The 20,987-nt window shown below is 39.9% G+C and overlaps 1 pseudogene; it reads left to right on the top strand.

Annotated features, from left to right (window-relative positions):
- The first annotated feature begins 1,895 nt into the window (after positions 1-1,895).
- Positions 1,896-19,455, top strand: LOC114207087 (homeobox protein NANOG-like; annotated as a pseudogene).
- The last annotated feature ends 1,532 nt before the right edge of the window (positions 19,456-20,987 follow it).

Here is a 20,987-nt window from a genome sequence, read left to right as displayed (position 1 = left end):
AAAATCTTTGTTTTACTCTTCTGGTAGCTCCATAACTTCCTGAGGCAAATGAATGCCCTCAACAAAATAGGTAAAAGGATCAGTACATTAAATAAACAAGTAATACTGAAGAAAGCACACGAGTATATTGGAAAACTATTTTCTCCATTACAATCACTCTATTTTCATTTATACAATAAACTTTGTCTTCTACCTAATGCTGATAAACCACTAATACCCATTTATTAAATTCCTGTAGACAATTTAACAGGAAAGTATTTAGAATTCCAGGTACAATGAGTAGTCCAGTTTTTGCTCACAGCCTTGCGACTGGAACTGACAAACCACTTAATCATGTAGGTCACAATTTCCTCATCTGCACAATGGGGGATGGCACTTGATAACATCTCAGGTTCTTTTTAGATATGATTTTCTGCAATTTCACATAAGTGTCCCTATCAAAAACAGTAGAGAGGAAACAACCCTCAACCAAGTAGCTGAATATAAATTCCTTCTCTGATTTAAGAGATGACTAAAGGCAATTGGAATGAGTAAGAGCTGAAGCAAACCCTCAAACCTTACATGTGATCAATTTTTTAAAAGACATTTTTTTGCCTTATTTAATTAAGTTTTTGCTTTTTTTTTTTAATTAAAGGGATTCATACCATTTTAAAATCAATCCTGGTATACCTGACCTTCAAGGTTTTTCTGAAAACGTGGACAACAAAGGCATCAGGGAAGAAGACTATTTTCAAAGGAAGTCATTATGCATACTATTCTGGGAGTTTGTGATTTTGTTATTCTTTGCACTAAATGTTTCAATTGTTTCTTTAATGTCAGGGATGAGAGTTTCAAGGTTCTTCCAGTGACCCTACCTGAGATTTCATTTACATGATAAAAAATTATATCAACAAATAGGAATGAATCTCACAAACAAGTTGCTGAGTGAAAGAAGCCAGACCTAAGAAGGCATATGGGTTATACCATTAGGTATCCTACAAAAGCAGAGAACATTTACTTCTGTCAGGGAAGTGGTTGTCCTTAGGGTAAGGGGCTAGTGACTGGAAGGGAGCTCAATGAAACTTCCAGAGTTCTGGCAACATTTTCTTTCTCCTTCTGGTTGCTGAGTGTTTTTTTGTGATAGTCCTCGAGTACAGTTATGACACATATATTTATGAGTGCATGCACATTATATATAATAGTACAATAATACATTCCATACAGTATCACAATTATATATTTTTAAAACGTGCTTCTAAACACAGGATTTCATCTGAGCCTCACAACAACCTGTTGGGACTAGTGATACAAGGACAATTATCATTTTAGACATGAAGGAAATGAGGCTTTGAAAATTCAGGTCAATTCAATTCAGCTAATATTTTTTAAGTATTCCAGAAAGAGGAAATATACTGGATAGTAGGATACAAATAGTCCTTACAGTTAAAAAAAAATGAAGTAATTTACTCCCAGAGCACATAGCTAAAAAGGGTCATGGCATTTTGGACATAGAAGGGACCCCAGACCCCATCAGTGATCTCCTCTTTTAGATGAGGGCGAGGCCAAGGGCCTGGACTTCGTCGTGGCCCTGATTTAGGTTGGATTTCTAGTTTCAACACTTATTGACTGGGTGACCCTGGGCAAGTTACTTACCCTCTCTCTGCCTCAGTTCATTGATCTGAAGTGCAGTATTAAAAATATCCATCTTAAAAATAGCTCTGAGGTAAACTGTAAAAATCTGGGAGCAATCCTAGCACACCACCCAGCAACTAGTAGTTCTAAGTTACTATCTCTTCCCTTCAGGTGATATGAAGTAAGTGGCTCACAATCCAGCCCCCTTTGTAGCATGCTTTTCTGCTTCTCCAAATATGTACAAAGGAGGTGTGGAGTGTTAGGTACACTGGGATGTGAGGCACATGCTGGACAAGCCCTGTCCACTTTCCAGGGAATCTGCGTGTAGAGCTCCTGTGTTTCATAACCCGTGGTCCAGAGGGCCTCTGGCCCAGCGGGGAGGCAGAAGCTCTCTCCCTGGTGTTGACGGCAAGGCTGCGAGAGTGCAGATGAGTAATCCTTTCTGGGAGGAAAGCAGATACGGCAGCCTGGAAAGCACACTTTTGGAGAGGCTGAGTAGGAGGATGAGCCGAGATGAGCAAAGACCACCATCCTGGGTGTGTGATGCAAAGCCTCAGGAATGTGTCCGAATCCAATCCAGTGGCCGTCCTCATCAGGCTCTGCAGCCCTCTGAGCCCCAGCAGCTGTCATGGTGACTGATGTGCGACACCCTGACTTTTGCTGACACTGTCCTTCCTTCTTGTCTTTCACCCACTGCTGTCCCTGTTTTCCATATCACGCTGGCTGATGGCATATAGGTCTGTGGAGCAGCTTGGAGGAAATTCCCTTTCTCTCTTATCCCCATCCTGGGACTGCAATCTCCCACTGGTTTAGGTGATTGATGGGAACTCTCATTCCAGTAAAACACTGCCTGCTGCTCTGCAAGGGTCCCTCCCCACACCAGCCACTCTCCTAGTTCCTTTAAAGGAGAGCCAGACTCTTCAGAATATATTCCTCACCAATGAGGAAGCTCCCATGTGTCTTGTGAGGCAATTTCATCCCCGGTACTTCATCTGTTTCTCATGACAGCCCTCTGGGGGAGCCAAGCAAGGGTATTACTTCCTTTTCACTGGTGAAGGAAATGAGGTTCCCAGTGTCTCCCGAATTGCCCCAAGTGACATGGTAAAGTAAGTGGCAATCAGGATTAGAACTCAAGTCAACTGAAAACCAGCCCATTGACTATCACTATGCTGGCTCTCAATTCCACAGATGTATTTCTATGGCTCCTACTGCTTAGCAATCTGTTCTTCTCTAATTTGGATTCCAGAAAGTCTATGATCAAGAAGAGCTCTCTCCTGTACTTACCATATTTCATGAAATTGAGGAAAGGGAGTGCATGATTCAAATGGACAATCTGAGGTAGCTTCAAGAGTCAGTTTGAACGTCATCTTCAGGAAGCTATAACCAACAGCCTCAGTCCGGGATTGCTCCCCTCTCCTCTTTATGCTCTGACAGCACCCTGCATGCACATTTACGATGCGTGTAAATCACCCATTTATGCAATTCTCTCTCTCTCCCGTAGACCCTTGAGTTCAGGGACCATGTCTTATTCATGTTTGTATTTTCTGGTGCCTGAACATGGCAAACACAAATGCTCGATTGGATGATTGACTGAATATAAAATAATGTAGTCGATGGTATTGAGAGTCAAAAGGTATCTAAAGGTAATATACCTTGGCCCGAAGAAGACACATTCAGAGTCAGAAAGAGTAAGATGCAGGGACAGGATCCTTCTCCAAAGGATGGTCTGTGCTACTCAGTTCTGGGTTTCTACTGTATTGCACAAGCTCTCTATCCTTTCAAATCATCCTATTCAGTTATAGCTGAAGATAATAAAGGACGCCCCAATCTATGTTGCTGGATGAGTCTCCCCCTCTAGAAGTACCTCTGAACATTCTTCAGAAAAGCTTCCATTTTCTATTATCCAGACTGCAGCCATCACCAGGTCTTTGGTTCACTCTCTGCAGTCTCACAGCCTCTTTGGTGGGCTGCTTATCCCTACTTCTTACTGATTCCCCTAAGCATGAACGTGCCTCTTCTGCCACTCCCTAAGCATTGAGCATGAGGCTTAAAAACATCTATCAAAAACATGAAGATAGCAAAAGGGAATTGCCAAGCCAGAAGGGGAAAACTAAATATTGGCTATTAGACAGCAATGCTTCCTGCAGCCTACCTACTAAATTGCATCACAAGAGGGCTGGGGCGGCCTGTGTGCCTCTTCAGCCTCTGGCCTCCCAACATGCTACATGGGTCTACTCTTCAGAGTTACTTCTACCAGATCCTTTCCTTGAGTATCAGTCTCTTACTCCCAACTCTGGCCTTTAGTCCTGCAAGAAAAAATCTAAAAGGATATTTTAATATAGAAAGGAAAAATCTGAGAAGATATAGCTCACTCCCTACTTTAATGATTCATTAGGCAGAATCTGTCAAGGCAGGTCTGAGGAATTTGCATTTGTATCCTTTCACTGGCACTGGCTACCCAAAGGCGAAAGTAGAGGTACTTATGTGCATAACCAGAACATTCCACAGAGTGAACTCTCCTAGAAAAGAAAGTGGTATGCCTCAAAGGAAATTCTTATTCTTTAACAAACCATAGGAAGAAAATTCACAGTAAGCTGAGACAACCTATTTTGTTCCAGTTTCTATCAGTCAGATGTTCAGTTGTTCAGCCTTAAAGCACTTTTCCCAAAACTTGGGAGCTATCTGATCAGGTATGAATAGCCGATGGCAAATATTTAGGATCTGTGTGTATTATTAACAATAATTAACATTTATTGAGTGGGTACTATATGCCAGGGACTGTGTTTAGCATTTTACATGCATTCTCTTATTTAATCATTCCAAAATCCTATAAAAAGGCACGATGATGCATTCTGGGTGTGGCTTAGGGTGTGGTTGGTTCGTTGCCCAAATGCTACCATTCATCCTTCCTCTTCTCCGGAGTTCCTAGCCAAAGAACATGTTCACCAAAGGATCAGCAGCCAAGCAGGAAAGAAAGTGCTGATATTATTAATGTCTGGGAAAGCCCACAAAGGAGAGCACAACGTAGGCCTAAGGCTTAGGAGAAGCAGCCCCAGCATCCACTCATCCTTTGCATAGAGGCTAGGACAAAGCACAGACCATGGTCAGCTTCCTAAAGGGACACCCAGAGTAAAAAAAAAAAAAAAAAGTGGGTCATGGAATCTAACTTTAAGACACTCTTGTTTCTCACAGTGACCCTCTTGGGTTCTAGTCAATTAGATTAATAATTCTTGCTCCCTAGGAGGGATCCAGTGAGGTCAGAGAGAGGAGTGTGATGTAAGGGGGGAAGCTGAGGTCTCAAGGGGCTCCAGGGGTCTGCAATCTTCTTGTACTAAATTCTATGCAGAGGTACAGAGAATCTCTCTCTTACCATTTCTTTGAGATGGGCTCTAAGGAAGTTCCACAGTGTCTTTAAGAGTTTTAGAAAAATCTGTTCCTTCCGTTTCTGTTTGCAGAGTCAGACACTGCCTGTGGGACAGGTGAGGAGGACCATGCTTGAGGAAGTATGCTTCTCAGCCACCCCCTTCTATTCTGGTGTCTAATATTTTGAACCAAATGCCCTTGTGATTTATTTCTTGTGCCCAACACCAAGATTTTAAGATTTTACAAGACATTTCTGAATCCCAGGAGCAGACCAGCTTTAATTCTACTGGAAAGGCTCATTAAGTATTGAAAACAATTTCACTTTAGAGAGAGCTACATGTGTCTGATTATTAATATGCAAGGAAGGGGAAAATAAGTGCAAAGGAACCACATTGTTACCGGTCCTACAAGTGCTACCAACTCCCCTATGCATCATGCCATGGGAACATGTGAATGAAAGGCAGCCATAGGCAAAAATACTTCTCTCATATATTTATTTGCTGAGGATTGGACTTTTGACTTACCAGTCTTCTACCACTTATTGCTCTGTAGTCTCTATCGCTCAGCTCTGTCCTTATAATGCTGACTTGCTCAGGGTGTCTCACTGGACATCCTCCTGGTGCATCCTTCCCCCAAACACACAATCAACTCTCACCCCTGTGGTCACCCATACTCCTGACTTAGAGACGTCTTCTATCAGTTTTGGATTCATGGAATGGACTCAATTCCTCATAGCCCTCTAGCAGGAAAAGGAGTATTGTACAATTCTGGTGTTTGAAAGTTCAAATTTGCAACTGTTTGCTGATTCAAAAACAAAACCAGAAAACAAAATTAATAACCCAGATTTTTGGTGTATCAGAACATTATGACTTAAACAAGAAAATGGTTCTTTAATAATTCCTTCCAATCTTCTCTTGCTAAACATCTATTGTATGCAAGCTTTCACCATATAATGGTGATAGTGACTCTATACAGCTGGATAAGATGCAGAACTTCAAAGAGTACTAATAAGGAAATATACAGGTACTGAATTCAAGATAATTTATTTGGTTACATAACAGATACATTAACAATAATGACTATAATCGAAGGCAGTATGATATAAGGGCCAAGAAAATATGTAAGAAAGTTGCTTATTCCAGCAGAGGCAATCAAGAAGGGTCTAGGAAATTTTTATTACATTTTGATATGAATGGGGAATGGTGTTATTAAAAAATGGGAGGGCGCTTGGGTGGCTCAGTCGGTTAAGCGTCTGCCCTCAGCTCAGATCATGAGCCCAGGGTCCTGGGGTGGAGCCCCGCATCGGGCTCCCTGCTCAGCGGGGAGCCTGCTTCTCCCTCTGCCTGCCACTCTCCCTGCCTGTGCTCTCTCTCAAATGAATAAAATCTTCAAAAAATAAAAATAAAATAAAATAAAATAAAAAATGGGATTATTTTCGCAAGTACTCAAGCCCTTGCAAGCAGAGAGTTGAATTCGGTGTTCATTTTGACCTGAATATAGAATTTGTTGAGAGAACAAGTGAGTATAAGCATAGACCTATGCTCAGAGTCTAGAAATGGAGAGCTTGGTGGCTGATGTCAAAAATTTCAAATTCAATTTCAGAGGTGGTCAAAAGTCTTTGAAGTGTTCCCATCAGGGGAGCCCTGTGATTAGAAAATAATAGGGATTCTCAAGATCCTATCAGCAGTATGGAGAAGAGAATGAGAGACAAACAAGGAAAGAAGCTGGAAGAGCAGCTGGAATGCTCTTCGAACAGCCTAGGGGTCAGGTGGGCATGTACCAAAAAAACAAATGAGCAAAAAAACTCCAAAGCTTTCTGGGGTAAACTTTTATAATGACTAACATCTACTTGTTTTCTTCTTATACAATATATTTTATCTCATTGCAGAAAGTTACAAAAATACAGAAGAAAACAAAGTGAATTGATGACTTCGCAATTAAGAACATAGTAGTTCATATTTGTATCTATTTCCTTCTAATGTGTTATCTATGTAATTAAATTTTCCAGGGTTAAGATTATAACACACATTCAAGTATTTTTTTAAGATTTTATTTATTTATTCATGAGAGACAGAGGGAGAGAGAGAGAGAGGGAGAGAGGGAGAGAGAGAAGCAGAGGGAGAAGCAGGCTCCCAAGGACCAGGGAGCCCGATGCGGGACTCGATCCCAGGACCCTGGGATCATGACCTGAGCCGAAGGCAGACGCTTAACTATCTGAGCCACCCAGGCACCCTCAAGTATTTTTTAAAAATTTGACGTCGTAAACATTTTCCATATATGTTCATTATTATCTTCACGTTATTGAAAGATTTTATTTCTTTATTTACTTATTTATTTAGAACACGGGGATTGGGGAGAGGCAGAGGGAGAAGAGACAGAATCTCAAGCAGACTCTGTGCTGAGCATGGAGCCTGATGCAGGGCTTGATCCCATGACCCCAAGATCATGCCCTGAACCAAGACCAAGAGTGACACTTAACCAACTGAGCTACCCATGTGCCCCTGTGTTCATTATTACCTTAATCATCTTAGAAATATGACAGAAAATTGAATAGAAAAATTTTAAGTGATTATAACTGTCAATCATGTTAAAAATGAATATATAGAGGCATAAGGAAGAAAACAAAATGGAACTATAATATCACCATTTAGAGATAACACCAGTGAATACTCTTGAAGTATATTTTAAGCATAAAAGAGCATTAAAAATTGGTATGTTACTGTATAATATGCTTTATAACTTTTTTTGCTTGTGATAAAAATCATTTAGAAGTGTTTTAAGTGTTGCATAACATCATATAGCTCTACCATCACCTATTCATACCTGACAGTAACTATAATAATTTATTTAGGATTCGGAGACAAAGCTATACTCAAAGTAGACTATTTCTTAATGTTCTCATTACCAATCAAGAAAGAAAGTCACCAAGCATAAAAGATAAGAAGTTAGAAAGACACCAATAAAATGAACTTGAAAAAAGTAGCAGAAAGGATTAAAGGAAGATAAAATCAATTACCAATGGATTGGGAAACAGAAAAACAATACACAATAAATAAATAAAGTTGGTAACACTTGCTCTTTGAAATGAACAACTTTTGGGCTTCAGTCCTGGACTGTGTGGATCCTTGTTCCAGCTCCATTGACAACTGTCATGGGGAACATTCTCAGTCAGCCTTAATTCCTGGCTTCCCTTACCTCACTCCATATCAGTGATTTGATTTTTAAATAATCCATAAATATGCAATTCATTTTGAAGATTAAATAAATATAATGAGATTTTACAAAATTCGGATGTTGCTATTTCAACTTAAAAATATTTTAGACTAAAATACATCTTAGATAAGTCAGATCTCACATATATGAAAGATACATCTTAAAGTCCCAAGAATACATTCCAGAGTTATAGGCTCTTGAACAGGCTTTAAGTTTGGGGAAAGGTCTTAAGCTTTTTTCTTAGATTACTTCCATGAGGAACAAAGAAAACAGATGAATAGTCTTGTTTCAAGAGAGAGGCAGCGGAAAGAGTAGTTCAGACAAGGCATCGTAACATGAGTCCAGGGTCAAACTCCATCAAATTCCTGCTTTCATATTGTTTCTCCACCACTTACTGCCCCATGGACTTGGGTGAGCTAATCTCTCTGCACCTGTTTCTTCAACTGTAACATGAAACACTGAGGATGCTGTGCTTCCAAAAGACTCTGAGAGACAGGAAGAGAAGTACCATTCTGAAAAACACTTACCAGCAACCACTCTTAATGATTTTACAATCCAAGAAGTTCATCTTTTCTTCATAACCTTTAAAAAAATCTTTACAAGCCTAGCTTACTGAATTTATAACGTTAGTTTCGGATAGGACACCAAGAACCAGCAGGATTCTGAAAGCACATTTGGAACCATGAAAGTGGTCCATTGTTATGATGTGATTTCTTATCTCTTAATGTTTGTGGCTTCATGATATTTCCCCACAACCTGACTTGAATCTTCTTTATTGAGATTACACTTTGAGATCAGGAATTTTTCTATGAGGAAAAGGCAGTCATGGAGTCATATCTTTCTTATGTTTAAAGGCAAAAAATTCATTTGTTCAGTCATTAAGATGTGGTTTCTGAGGAGCGCCTGGGTGGCTCAGTCGTTAAGCGTCTGCCTTCAGCTCAGGTCATGATCCCAGGACTCTGGGATCGAGCCCCGCATTGGGCTCCCTGCTCAGCAGGAAGCCTGCTTCTCCCTCTGCCTCTGCCCCTGCTTGTGTTCCTCTCTCACTGTCTCTCTGTCAAATAAATAAATAAAATCTTAAAAAAAAAAAAAGATGTGGTTTCTGACCTTGGGGCTTTTATAACCAGGGAATGCAATACAAAGCTCAGAAACAACAACAACAACAACAAAAATAGATCGGGCTATTCAGAAAAAGCCTTCATCTGAATTGAAACTAAGATGCTTCTTTGGGAAAGTGATAATTGAGCTGTGCCTTGAAGAATATAGTATTGTAGGAGTTTCATGGGATAGGGGAGGGTGTTCCAGCTTGAAGTGAGGTAGGCCTTAAAAGCCTCATTTCATTATTCTAGGCAGTGAGTTTAAGTAAATTATTTTAGATTCATATGAAAACTTGTGACATGGTATGACCCATGTTTTGGAATATTCTTTTGGCCCCAAAGTGAGAGAGAAGAGGCAGTAACATCATGGTCACTGTTGTACCCTCCTTGCTCGGACAAAGGTGGGAGGGCCTAGAGAGCAGCGACATTGTGGAGGGGACGTGAGAGGCCTGTAGGCCTCTGTGTATGTGACAAATGCTACCAAAAGAAAGCTTTCTCTTTCATTAACGCCATCTCAAAGTCGTGAAACACAGTTTGCTGGCATTGATTTGCCTTTATTTACCTTCTCTAAAATAGCTGGCAGTTTCCGTACAAATGATATCCACTTGGCATGTTAAATTGCTGAGACGTTTTCTTCCCTCGGTGGGCAAATAGGCATGCCTGACTAAATCTGGAAAGTCTTGCTGTGTGAATGCAAGAATACTTTCCACAAAAGCCTTAGACTGGGCCATATCCTTGTGTCTTTGTAATTGTTATTATTGTTGTAATACACTAAAAATGTGGTGCTTACTATGGAATGCACCCAACCCTCTACCTGGATGAGTTCTTGCAAGAAAACATCACTACCTATCCTCACAGAAAGACTGCGGGTCTATTTTGCTCCAAGAGTGGAAGACAACTAATGCTTGAGCAATTTAGATAAAATAGCTATTTTTAACCATGGTATCAGTAGAGATGTTTCTTTTTTTTCACTTTTTACAACAAAATGGGTGTAGTTTATTTTAGGAGTAATCAGTTTTATCACTGATAGTACAACGTTTCTGAGTACAAATTAGTTATTTTTGAAGTATAAGCTCTGCTCTTTTGTAAGCTTTCTTTCTGTGCCAACCTCTAGTATTGGGAAGTATTTGGTGATTGATTTTGCTACATGTCTCTCAGATCTAAATTTAGACGTGAGAATAATAAAGATAAAATAGAACATTCATTCCAAAGGACATTTAATGAATATCTCCTATCTTCTAGGCATTGTACTAAATACCAGGTGTGGAGTTAACATGGCCCTTGCCCTCCAGAAGCCTACATTTTCACAGGAGTTTAAGCTATGCACAAAAATATCTCTATTATAATTTATAATACTATGTGTGTCTATAAGCAAAGTACTGGAGCACAGAGAATGTTTATTCCATTAGAAGAAAACAAAAAATATTCACAGAGAATATGACATTTTAGATGGGTCTAAGCAATAAGTGGGGAAATGGGAAGAACATTCTAGAATGAGGAAAGAGCATGTGCAAAGACGTTAAAGTGCAGAGTGTCTTGGGAAGAGAGCATGGGCAAGTAGAAAAAGCACAGAGACAGACCTGTGTCTGAGCCCTGCTCACCCCTCCGAAAACTGAGGAACCTTGGGCAAGTTAGTCAATCTCTCTTGAAAACTGAGATACTAATACCTGTCTTGAAGTATATTCTTTGATTAAATGAAATAATGTATGTAAAAGCACCTGGCACCTTGAACATGTTCAGTAAATATAGTCTGATGTTATTCAAGAGGAAAATATTTCCTTGGGGTAGAACATAGAGTGTCTGGGTAAGAACGGAGAGGGAACTGAGATCGAAAAGATAGGTTGGGACCAAACCACGTGAAAGTAAAGCTAAGTAGTTTAGATTTTACTCTGAGGGCAATCAGGAGCCATAGACTTTTTTTGTTGTTGTTGTTCTCATTAGGTTTCCATGAATTAAGTTCTTTTTTCTTTAAATTTTTTTATTGTTATGTTAATCACCATACATTACATCATTAGTTTTTGATGTAGTGTTCCGTGATTCATTGTTTGTGCATAATACCCAGTGCTCCACGCAGAACGTGCCCTCTTTAATACCCATCACCAGGCTAACCCATCCTCCCACCCCCCTCCCCTCTAGAACCCTCAGTTTGTTTTTCAGAGTCCATCGTCTCTCATGGTTCATCTCCCCCTCCGATTTCCCCCCCTTCATTCTTCCCTTCCTGCTATCTTCTTCTTCTTTTTTTTTTCTTAACATATATTGCATTATTTGTTTCAGAAGTACAGATCTGTGATTCAACAGTCTTGCACAATTCACAGCGCTCACCATAGCACATACCCTCCCCAATGTCTATCACCCAGCCACCCCATCCCTCCCACCCCCCACTACTCCGGCAACCCTCCGTTTTGTTTCCTGAGATTAAGAATTCCTCATATCAGTGAGGTCATATGATACATGTCTTTCTCTGATTGACTTATTTCACTCAGCATAACACCCTCCAGTTCCATCCACGTTGTTGCAAATGGCAAGATCTCATTCCTTTTGATAGGAGCCATAGACTTTTTAAGCAGGTCTTGGCTGTGGTCAGATTTTTGTTCTAGAGAGGTCAACTTGGGACAGGGATGAGAATAGACAGAGGAAGAGGGAAGCTAAGCATAGACTGGAAAGCTATTGTAGTGACTCAGTTTGGAGAGACTGAGGATTTGAACTCTCATTATTTGTGTACTAGAGGGAAGGAGTGGACCCCCACAAGAAATGTAATGCACAAGCATATACCAAATTGGCAGGGTCTGGGGACTACTAGTATGTGTGGGAGTGAATACTAAATTAGCTCTCAGTGAAACACTGAGGAGTACAGGCTGCTTGGTATTTTCTTCTGCAGTAGCACAAATACATCTGCTTACTTGTCCAGCTGCTTGGAGTTGGAAGAAGCTAAACCCACATTGAGAGGAACATGGCTATTTTCTGCTGCTAAGTCATTCCTCAGCACGTGGGAGTGTAGAAGGAATTTAATTGTGCCATCTCCTAAACCTTTTGGTGTTTATCAACAGATCCTTGACTTATTGGGAGAGGGGGGTTGAATCATCTAGTAGATTCCACCCTCATTTTACAGATGAAGACACTGAACTCAGAAACAGGAAGTGACCTATCTCAGAATCGGAGGGTGTGCAAAACACTAGAGCCAGGATTCAAACCCAGGATTTTCACTCTTTGCCTATTGCACTCTTTTTACATCCTTGATTTGAGAAATTGCCGAGAATGCAGGCAGACATCACCAATAGCTACAGGGTGAGCATTAACTCTGTCTACCTCCATCTGCACAGAAATGAAGTGAATTGTTTAACTTTCCTTTTAAAGCTTAAATGCTAGCTGAAGGTCAATCAAATGGAGCTAAAATACCTTGTAGTTTCTATGTAAATTAATAGTAAAAATTAGTTGATTTATATCATAAGATATAAAAACCTACAAGGGCACATTGCTAGAGTAAAGTCAGGCAAAATAATTTAAACGATCAATTTGGATATGACCATTTTACCTATTTCCTTTCCATCTTAAACAGTATATTTGGGAACCATTCAAGAATAACAGGTTTAGAATCATCATAAGTAATAAGAATCACAGGATTTTAGGTCTGGAAGTGTCTTTGGATAGGATCTGCTGTTTTTGATCCCCTATGTGATGAAATATTTAGAGTGTGGTCATGAGATCTTCCAGTAGGTTAGGTAGAATGAATACAAACCTCCTGGGGGCCTCTGGTGTAAAGGTGGAGCTATATATCTTAACCTTATAGCTATATATCTATACCTAGGAGTATTTAATGTAGAAGGAAGTTTTAAAAATGGGCCAGAGGCACCTGGGTGGCTCAGTTGGTTAAGTACTGGACTCTGGATTTCAGCTCAGGTCATGATCTCAGGGTCCTGGGATGGAGAACCCCACATCCTTGGACTACCAGCTCAGTGGGGAGTTTGCTTGTCTCCCTCTCCCTCTACTCCTCCACCAACTTATGCACATGCATACACGTTCTCACTCTCTCTCTCTAAAATAAACAAATAAATCTTAAAAAAATAAATAAATAAAATTGGGCCAGACGCAAAGTGCAATAAACATTGCTCTCTGGGGCAGAGAAGAAAACAATGGATTGGGGAAAAATTGATCTGGGTTTGAATTGCAGTCTTTCACTGCCCTGGATTGAGTCTCTGTCCCTGTTGGTGGTGGTGGTATTTTGTTTCAGTTACCTCATTTGTAACCAGGTGATCACTATGAGTGTCCCTTTAACTTCTGACCTATGATCTTGTGGTTCTTCCACTGAGGATGAGTTACTTGAAACAGAATTCAAAATAGGCTGAATTATGAGTGACCCTCAGAAAATCAAACATTCAAATTTACTCTCATTTCAATCTGTTTATTTTTCTCATTTTAAAAAGTGACATTTAACTAGTACTTACTAAGTGCCAGAGTATGTGTGAAGCACATTATTAAATGTGTTCACTCATTAAATCTTTCAACTCCATGAAGTAGGTACTATTTGGTCTTAACAACTTCTTCACATCATAGGATATTTTTGTCTTGTATCTAATGGGAAACTTAAGCAGTCTTGCTAGTGTTACTGTAGGCAGGATGTGAATCCAAGACAGCCATCTGAAAGCATTACCAGAGCATCTCTCTTGACTGGAGAGAGCTCATTGGCTACACATGTTTTTGCCCTGACCAATGATACAAACTCCTGCCCAAAGTTTCCAGTATCACTAGGTTGGCAACAAGTCTTTGGAAGTTTACATCATCCCTATATTTTTGAAGTTACTAAATGTGAAAAATATCATGACCTCAGTGTTCCCTTGCTGAGCCAGATTCATAACATTACCACCACCTGCTCTTCCAAAGGTTTCCATTTAATGCAGGTTTAAAAATAAGGACTCTGAAGTCTCTCTTGCTTTCTTTAGAGAAAAGGTGTAAGTCTGGTTGGAGTGTTTAAGAAATTCCAGGGTGATGCAGTGGAAAGAACCTGTCTCAGCTCTGCCACATGACCTTGGTCAAGTCAACCTCACCAACTTACAACTTTCTCCATCTCTATAACAGAGTGATTGAAGAAAACAATTTGGTTAGAAGAGAAGGGATCTGAATTTGATTACATATAAATTTATTGGTCTTTAAAATCCACACAAAACCTTTAAAAAACTCAAATGTACAGTAGTTGGTAAAACATGTCCTAGCTACTGAAATGCTGAAAGAAATCTTTTAACTCCTTTTTGTATCTTCTTCCCGTCTTCCCACCCTCCCTTCCTTCTTCCCTGCCCCTTTTTCCATCCAGACAGTACTTTAGGTGCTAGGGATGCTGTTGTGAATAAAATAGGCAAGGCTTCTCCTGTCATGGATCACACATTCCAGTGGCAGAAAAGAAAAAGGTAGTAATAAGTAACCCAATAAATAAAGTAATTTAAAGAGGTAATAGGGGCAGTGGACAGAATACAGTGGGAAAAATAGGTTTAAAACTGGTGGTTGTAAGTAGAGGCATTTAGATTTTAGAGAGGATGGTTGGGATGAATTTCTCTGAAGAGAAAACATTTTGCTGGAGAATGGAATGATAAAATGGAACTGGCTTGTTCTGGGGGAGAACATCACTGAGAAGACATGGCGCATGCAAAGGGGCTGAGGGAGGCATGAGTGTGGCCTGGTCAAAAAAACAGAAAGAAGGCCTAAGGTCAGGAGTATGGTGAACATGGAAGAGAGTTTAAGATTCTCTCAGTGGAGAGGTGGGCATCAGCCAGGCCATGCAGAGCATCTTGCGTTTAATTTTTATTCCAAGTATATTTGAATGTTATTGAAGTGTTTTAAGTAGAGATATGGTATTTTTCACATTTTTAATTTTTTTTAAGTAGGCCCCATGCCCAATGTGGAGCTTGAACTCACGAACCTGAGATCAAGAGTTGCATGCTCTACTGATGGAGCCAACCAGGTGCTCCTATAGTCACATTTTTAAATGATTGCTCTAACTGCAATGGATTATAAGGGCTAGAGTAGAAGCAGAAAGACAAGTTAGAAAATATAAAATAAGTGATTCAGGATCATTCAAAACCTAGGATCCAGGGAATGGGAGTAAACTGAAGGCTGATTGGCAGAAGTGGTACTTGAACATGAATCTGGTTTGAATGCCTCCAGTAACATGTAACCCATTATCTTTTAACATAACTAACTTTATTTTTAGACAACTCCATCTCTGAGAAACTACATGCCACAATCACAGAATATGGTAAGTGCCTATTAAGTGTTATTTCTCCAATATTTTCCTTATAATGTTTATGTATCAGCCCTAGATTCATCCTTTTTGGTCATACCCAAAAGACCCTAATTGTAACCCCCTGCATGTATAGAAACTGACTGAACATCCCCTTTTCATTAGTCTGTGCACAGCTTCATACTCACTTAGTGACAAGACAACAGCCATTGCCCTGTCCTGCAGCCTAATTACTGTAGGTGTACAATTCTCGTTACACATATGCTGGAATCATGCTGTGACTAAAGTGTTATTGGGCTTTGCCTAACTAGATGTAGTGAGAAGGGCCTAGGTGTTTCGTAACTTAGGCTGGGTCAGCTCTTTATCAACTACCAAATCCCACTAGTTGCTAGAGAAACAGGTATGTCCCTCAAGCTAAACCAAGTAGGCTGCCCCTAAATAGCTTTCGTCACACAGTGACCAGGAGACAGCATATGCTAGGTGAATGGGGACATGTCCCCTGTTCTAGCCATATGGAGGGACGGGGCATCTCAAACAGATTCTGCGCGGAGGCATGGAGCCCAACATGGGGCTTGTTCTCACGACCCTGAGGTCATGACCTGAGCGGAAACCAAAAGTCAGATGCTTAACCAACTAAGCCATCCAGGTGCCCCAATTTTGAACAATTCTATCTTATCTCAGCTATTTTCTGGGGTATGGAATCACATCGGGCCTAGAATATTACACCTCATCTCTGAGATGAAGCATTATGGGCAAAGAAATCATCAGGAGTCCCCAAAAGCATGGTTGGGCTAAAGGGGAGAGAATCTGGTGATCCTTTTCTCTGTACTTTTCCAGATGAATGTTTTGCTTTGATTCTTACATCTTGTGTTTTATTTCAAATATGTGAAGGCATTTCCCTCGCATCCTCACCATCCTGCTCCCTTTTCTAGGCAGGTGCTCGAGTTCAGTTGTTTTCAAATGTGAGGTCCTCAGGCCGGGAGCATCAGCAACATCTGGGGATTGTTAGAAATGCAAATACTTAGACTCCAGTTAGACCTCTGAATGTGGCACTCTTGGGGTAAAGCCCAGAAATTTCTGTTTAACAAGCCCTGCCAGATAATTCTGATACACACTCAAGTTCAGAAATTCCCTGCTCAAATTGGTCCAAAGTGAGGAACTCAGAAGAGTCCCACACTTCACCTGAATGAAGCCAAGCAAGAACTCCTGCTCCTCCTGTGGACTGGAGGTCAATCTAGGGTTAGAAGCCAGTTCCGTAGGGTTCTGGGTCACAACTCTTTACATTATGTCATGCTCTGAACCTCAATCCCGGTAAAGAATCACAATGCTAAAGATCCCTGCTCACACTATCTTTCCTTTAGTTTTGTAGGTTTACCAAGCTGAAAAGGAAATAGTGGTTGGTAATTTCACATCTAGAAGTAGAACTTAAGAAAGTAATCAGACAAGTGCACACAAATCTGGGCACATAGATATTCACTGAGACATCATTTGTGACAGAAACTTAAAAATATCCTGGAACAACTGAAATGACCAACAGTGGAGAAATTGAAAAAAATAATTTTGTAATCTATCCAAACATTCTAATACAGTACAGCCATTAAAACTTAGGTTTTCCAATAATACATACTGATATGGAAAAATACATGCTATCAAAGTGCAAAAGCAGAATATGAAACTGGATGTTTACAATAATCCTGATGTTTTAAACAATTATGACTGGAGATTGTATTAATAGACTGTATAAGTATAGAAAATAATAGAAGGAAATATATCCGCATTTTAGAGGTATTAGTCACTGAGTAACAGTATAGTGGTGACTTTTTCTTCTTGCTTTTCTTTCTGTTCAGCATTTCTTCAATGGTTTAATTTTTTCAGCTTCATTATAAAAAAAAACAACAAAAAACTCATGAGTGGTTATCCCATCAAGCCTACTCATACTAGTTTCTTATTGCAATATTAGCATGACACTTCTGGATAAACTCAGGGAACTAGACCTGTTAAGTCCTCCAGTCTTATCCAAGGTATTAATCCATGAGTGAAAGGTGATTAATCAGTGTAAAGAATTCTGTCAGTATTAAGAGCCATTATTAAATATGATTATCAACAATGAAATTTCTAGTTTCTAGTCATATGTCTGAGCAATATTAAATACCAAAAGAGACAGAAGTTGGAACTTCATTTTCCACCCAAGTTGCTGTGTTTTTGCATATTTATTCTTCATCTATACAACAGTATAACAGACAACTATTTTAGGGATTATCAAGAGCTTTCTGCTCATGATCCCCTAATCAAGTTATTTTAATTTTTTTTCAACATGGCTTAACCAAAGTTAAGAGGAATGCTTTGTTTTCATAACGTTCAAGAAATGTTATGTAAAAATTGTTCAATATCGTATAATAAGAATTGGAATAATAGCAATAGTAAGCATTATTACCAGGAGAAATGCTAATGTCTACAGCTAGACTTCACTCATACTCTTATAAACCTCATTAAAGAGAAGGAGAAAAAGATGACAACTATGGGCTATTGGGAATATCATGAATTCAAAAAATACTTATTGAGAGATAGGATTAACTGAGAATTCGAAAGGCAACGTGAATGTGGGGCCCGGCTCCAGCCCCAATGCCCACCTAGCCCCATAATATCCAATTCTAGGGATTCTTCTCCAATGCCTGAGATTTGTGGCCCTGAAGAAAATTATGCATCCTTGCAAATGTCATCTCGTTGAAACACCCCGCTCAGGGACTATCTCTCTTCTTCCTTCCTCCATGGATCTGCTTATTCAGGGCAGCCCTGATTTTTCCACCAATCTCAGAGTAAAACTACTACCCAACTTTTGTAGAGGAGAGCATGGTGAAGAAGGAAGATGTGGCCCAGGACAAGAAACACAAGATCAGAACTATGTTCTCTCAGGGACCCTGGTGGCTTAGTCAGTTAAGCATCTGCCTTTGGCTCAGGTCATGATCCTGGGGTCCTGGGATTGAGCCCTGTGTTAGGCTCCCTGCTGAGCAGGGAGTCTGCTTCTCCCTCTCCCTCTGCGCCTCCCTCCCCACTTGTGCTTTTTCTCTTTCCCTCTCTCTCAAATAAATGAATAAAATCTTAAAAACAAAACAAAGAAACGAACAAAAATGTGTTCTCTCAGACCCAGCAATATGTCCTCAATGATAGATTACAGAGACAGAAATACCCCAGTCTCCAGAAGATGCAAGAACTTTCCAACATTCTGAACCTTAGCTATAAGCAGGTTAAGACCTGGTTCTAGAACCAGAGAATGAAATGTAAGAGGTGGCAGAAAAAAATAACTGGCCAAAGAATAGCAAGACTGTGACTCAGAACAGCTCAACAACTACAGAATACCCAGGCTTCTATTCCTTTCACCAGGATACCTGATGAACATTTCTGGAAACCTTCCAAAATGAAGCAACCAGACCTGGAGCAGCCAGTCTTGGAACAACCATTCCTGGAACAGTCAGACGTGCTGTCCCCAAGCCTGGAATGACCAGACCTGAGACAATCAGCTCCACAACCCTGGAGAGGAATCCCTGCAGGGCCAGGTACTGTTCCAGCAAAATTCTGTGGGGGACTTGGAGTCCATCTTAGAAACTGCTGGGGACAGCCATAGTATAATAAAGTAATCTACTAAGTATTTTAGTATCCTGCAAATAATGGATTTATTCCCAAATTACTCTGTGAACCTATAGCCCGCCGATGTGTGACGATGAGTACATTATTCAATCTCACTTTGGGCAGTGGCTGTTTGACTTCTAGGATTTGTCTTTTAGGATCCCATATCTCTGCCTTGATATTCTGTTTCCCATTATGCTTATTGTGTCCATTGAGAGGGTAAGATTGGAGTCTAATCAAAGACGTTTCAGTAGCACTGGCTGCTACGGACAACGTGATAAAAGAGGTTTCTGGCTAGAGATAACTAGATATAATACTAACTTGAATATCTTTAGGTTTTAGAATCTAACCTCAAGAATAGGAAGTAGAAATACAAAGACGTGTGATAAAGGATTATTTGTATTTTCTGAGATTGTGAGGCTTTACTTGTTAATAACCTCAGTTGTTATGGTAAAGTGTTAAACTATAATGTGCTTCATTGATTTCCTCTGCCCCTGTGCTGTTTTACTACAACTACTCATTTGTTCATTCTAGTATTTGTAGAAAGATGTTTTGTATTTTAATGTATTATGATAATAGTACCAGTTTAGCTGGTTGATTTGTAGGTGTATGTACAAATAAATAAAATACCCAGTTAAAAATATTTGTTGAGTACCTGCTATGTGCCTGGCACTGTGGTAAGCATTGCTATAAAATCACATCATGACGATTATCATATAGTCCAACAGAACTTATAAAACATTATTAGACGTTGGAACGCAAATGAAAGTAAAAAAAGGGGTGCCTGGGTGTCTCAGTTGTCAAGCATCTGCCTTCGGCTCAGGTCATGATCCCAGGGTCCTGGGATCGAGCCCCACATCGGGCTCCCTGCTCAGCGGGAAGCCTGCTTCTCCCTTTCCTACTGTCCCTGCTTGTGTTCCCTCTCTCACTGTCTCTCTCTCTCTGTCAAAATAAATAAATAAAATCTTTCAAAAAAAAAAAAGAAAGTAAAAAAAGAGATTAGATAAGAAGAGAACTACATAGGTCAGTATTATGAGCATTTAGAAAAGGAATGTATTCCCATTGAGACTTGAAGTTTTTTTGGAATTTAGTGTTGAGGAGATGATGAAGAGGAAGTCTTTCCAAAAGAAGCATAAGCAAGTATTTGGGGTAGAAAATGAGGGCACATACATTAGGAAACACGAGTAGTTTTCTTTTGTTAGAAAACACATCCTCCCTTAGAGTGCCATTTTGAGGTTTACCAATCTAGAACAGCATATAGGAAACCCTCAGGAAGCTCTTTTGATTGCTACATTTGCAATAAGTCTGTTTTGGGAAAGAGGAATAGAGTTTGGCTGCCCTAAGGACAGCTTCTGCCCACCCAACCCATACATTTTCCCAAATCCCAAACCAACTAACCAACCAAACCAAAAATCCAACTGTCAAGAGATCTTAGAAAACAATGCAGTTTTAGACAACATTCGTTTTTTAAAATTTTTTTTATTTTATTATGTTATGTTAATCACCATACGTTACGTCATTAATTTTTGATGTAGTGTTCCATGATTCATTGTTTGCGTATAACACCCGGTGCTCCATTCAGTACATGCCTTCTTTAATACCCATCACCAGGCTAACCCATCCCCCCACCCTCTCCCCTTAGACTACATTCTCTTGAAGAGGACATAGAGGAATTACCATAGTCCATCACTCTGTCACTCTCTTATTTTCCATGTCCTCCTTCTTTCTGTGATGTGGTTCATCCTCACAAAAGAGTGAGCAGGGAGTGCAGTCTGCCTCCCCCTGGGAAGTAGGAATTTCTCTCTAGGAAACATTCTCATAGCACTCTGGTGAATAAAAGTATCCATCTT

The sequence above is a fragment of the Eumetopias jubatus genome, unplaced genomic scaffold, assembly GCF_037043125.1.
Source record: "Eumetopias jubatus isolate StellerSeaLion01/CBP00866 unplaced genomic scaffold, mEumJub1_p1.0 scaffold_1, whole genome shotgun sequence".
Lineage (NCBI taxonomy): Eukaryota > Metazoa > Chordata > Mammalia > Carnivora > Otariidae > Eumetopias > Eumetopias jubatus.
The sequence above is the reverse complement of the archived record's forward strand: the minus strand, read 5'-3'. Positions and strand labels throughout refer to the sequence as shown.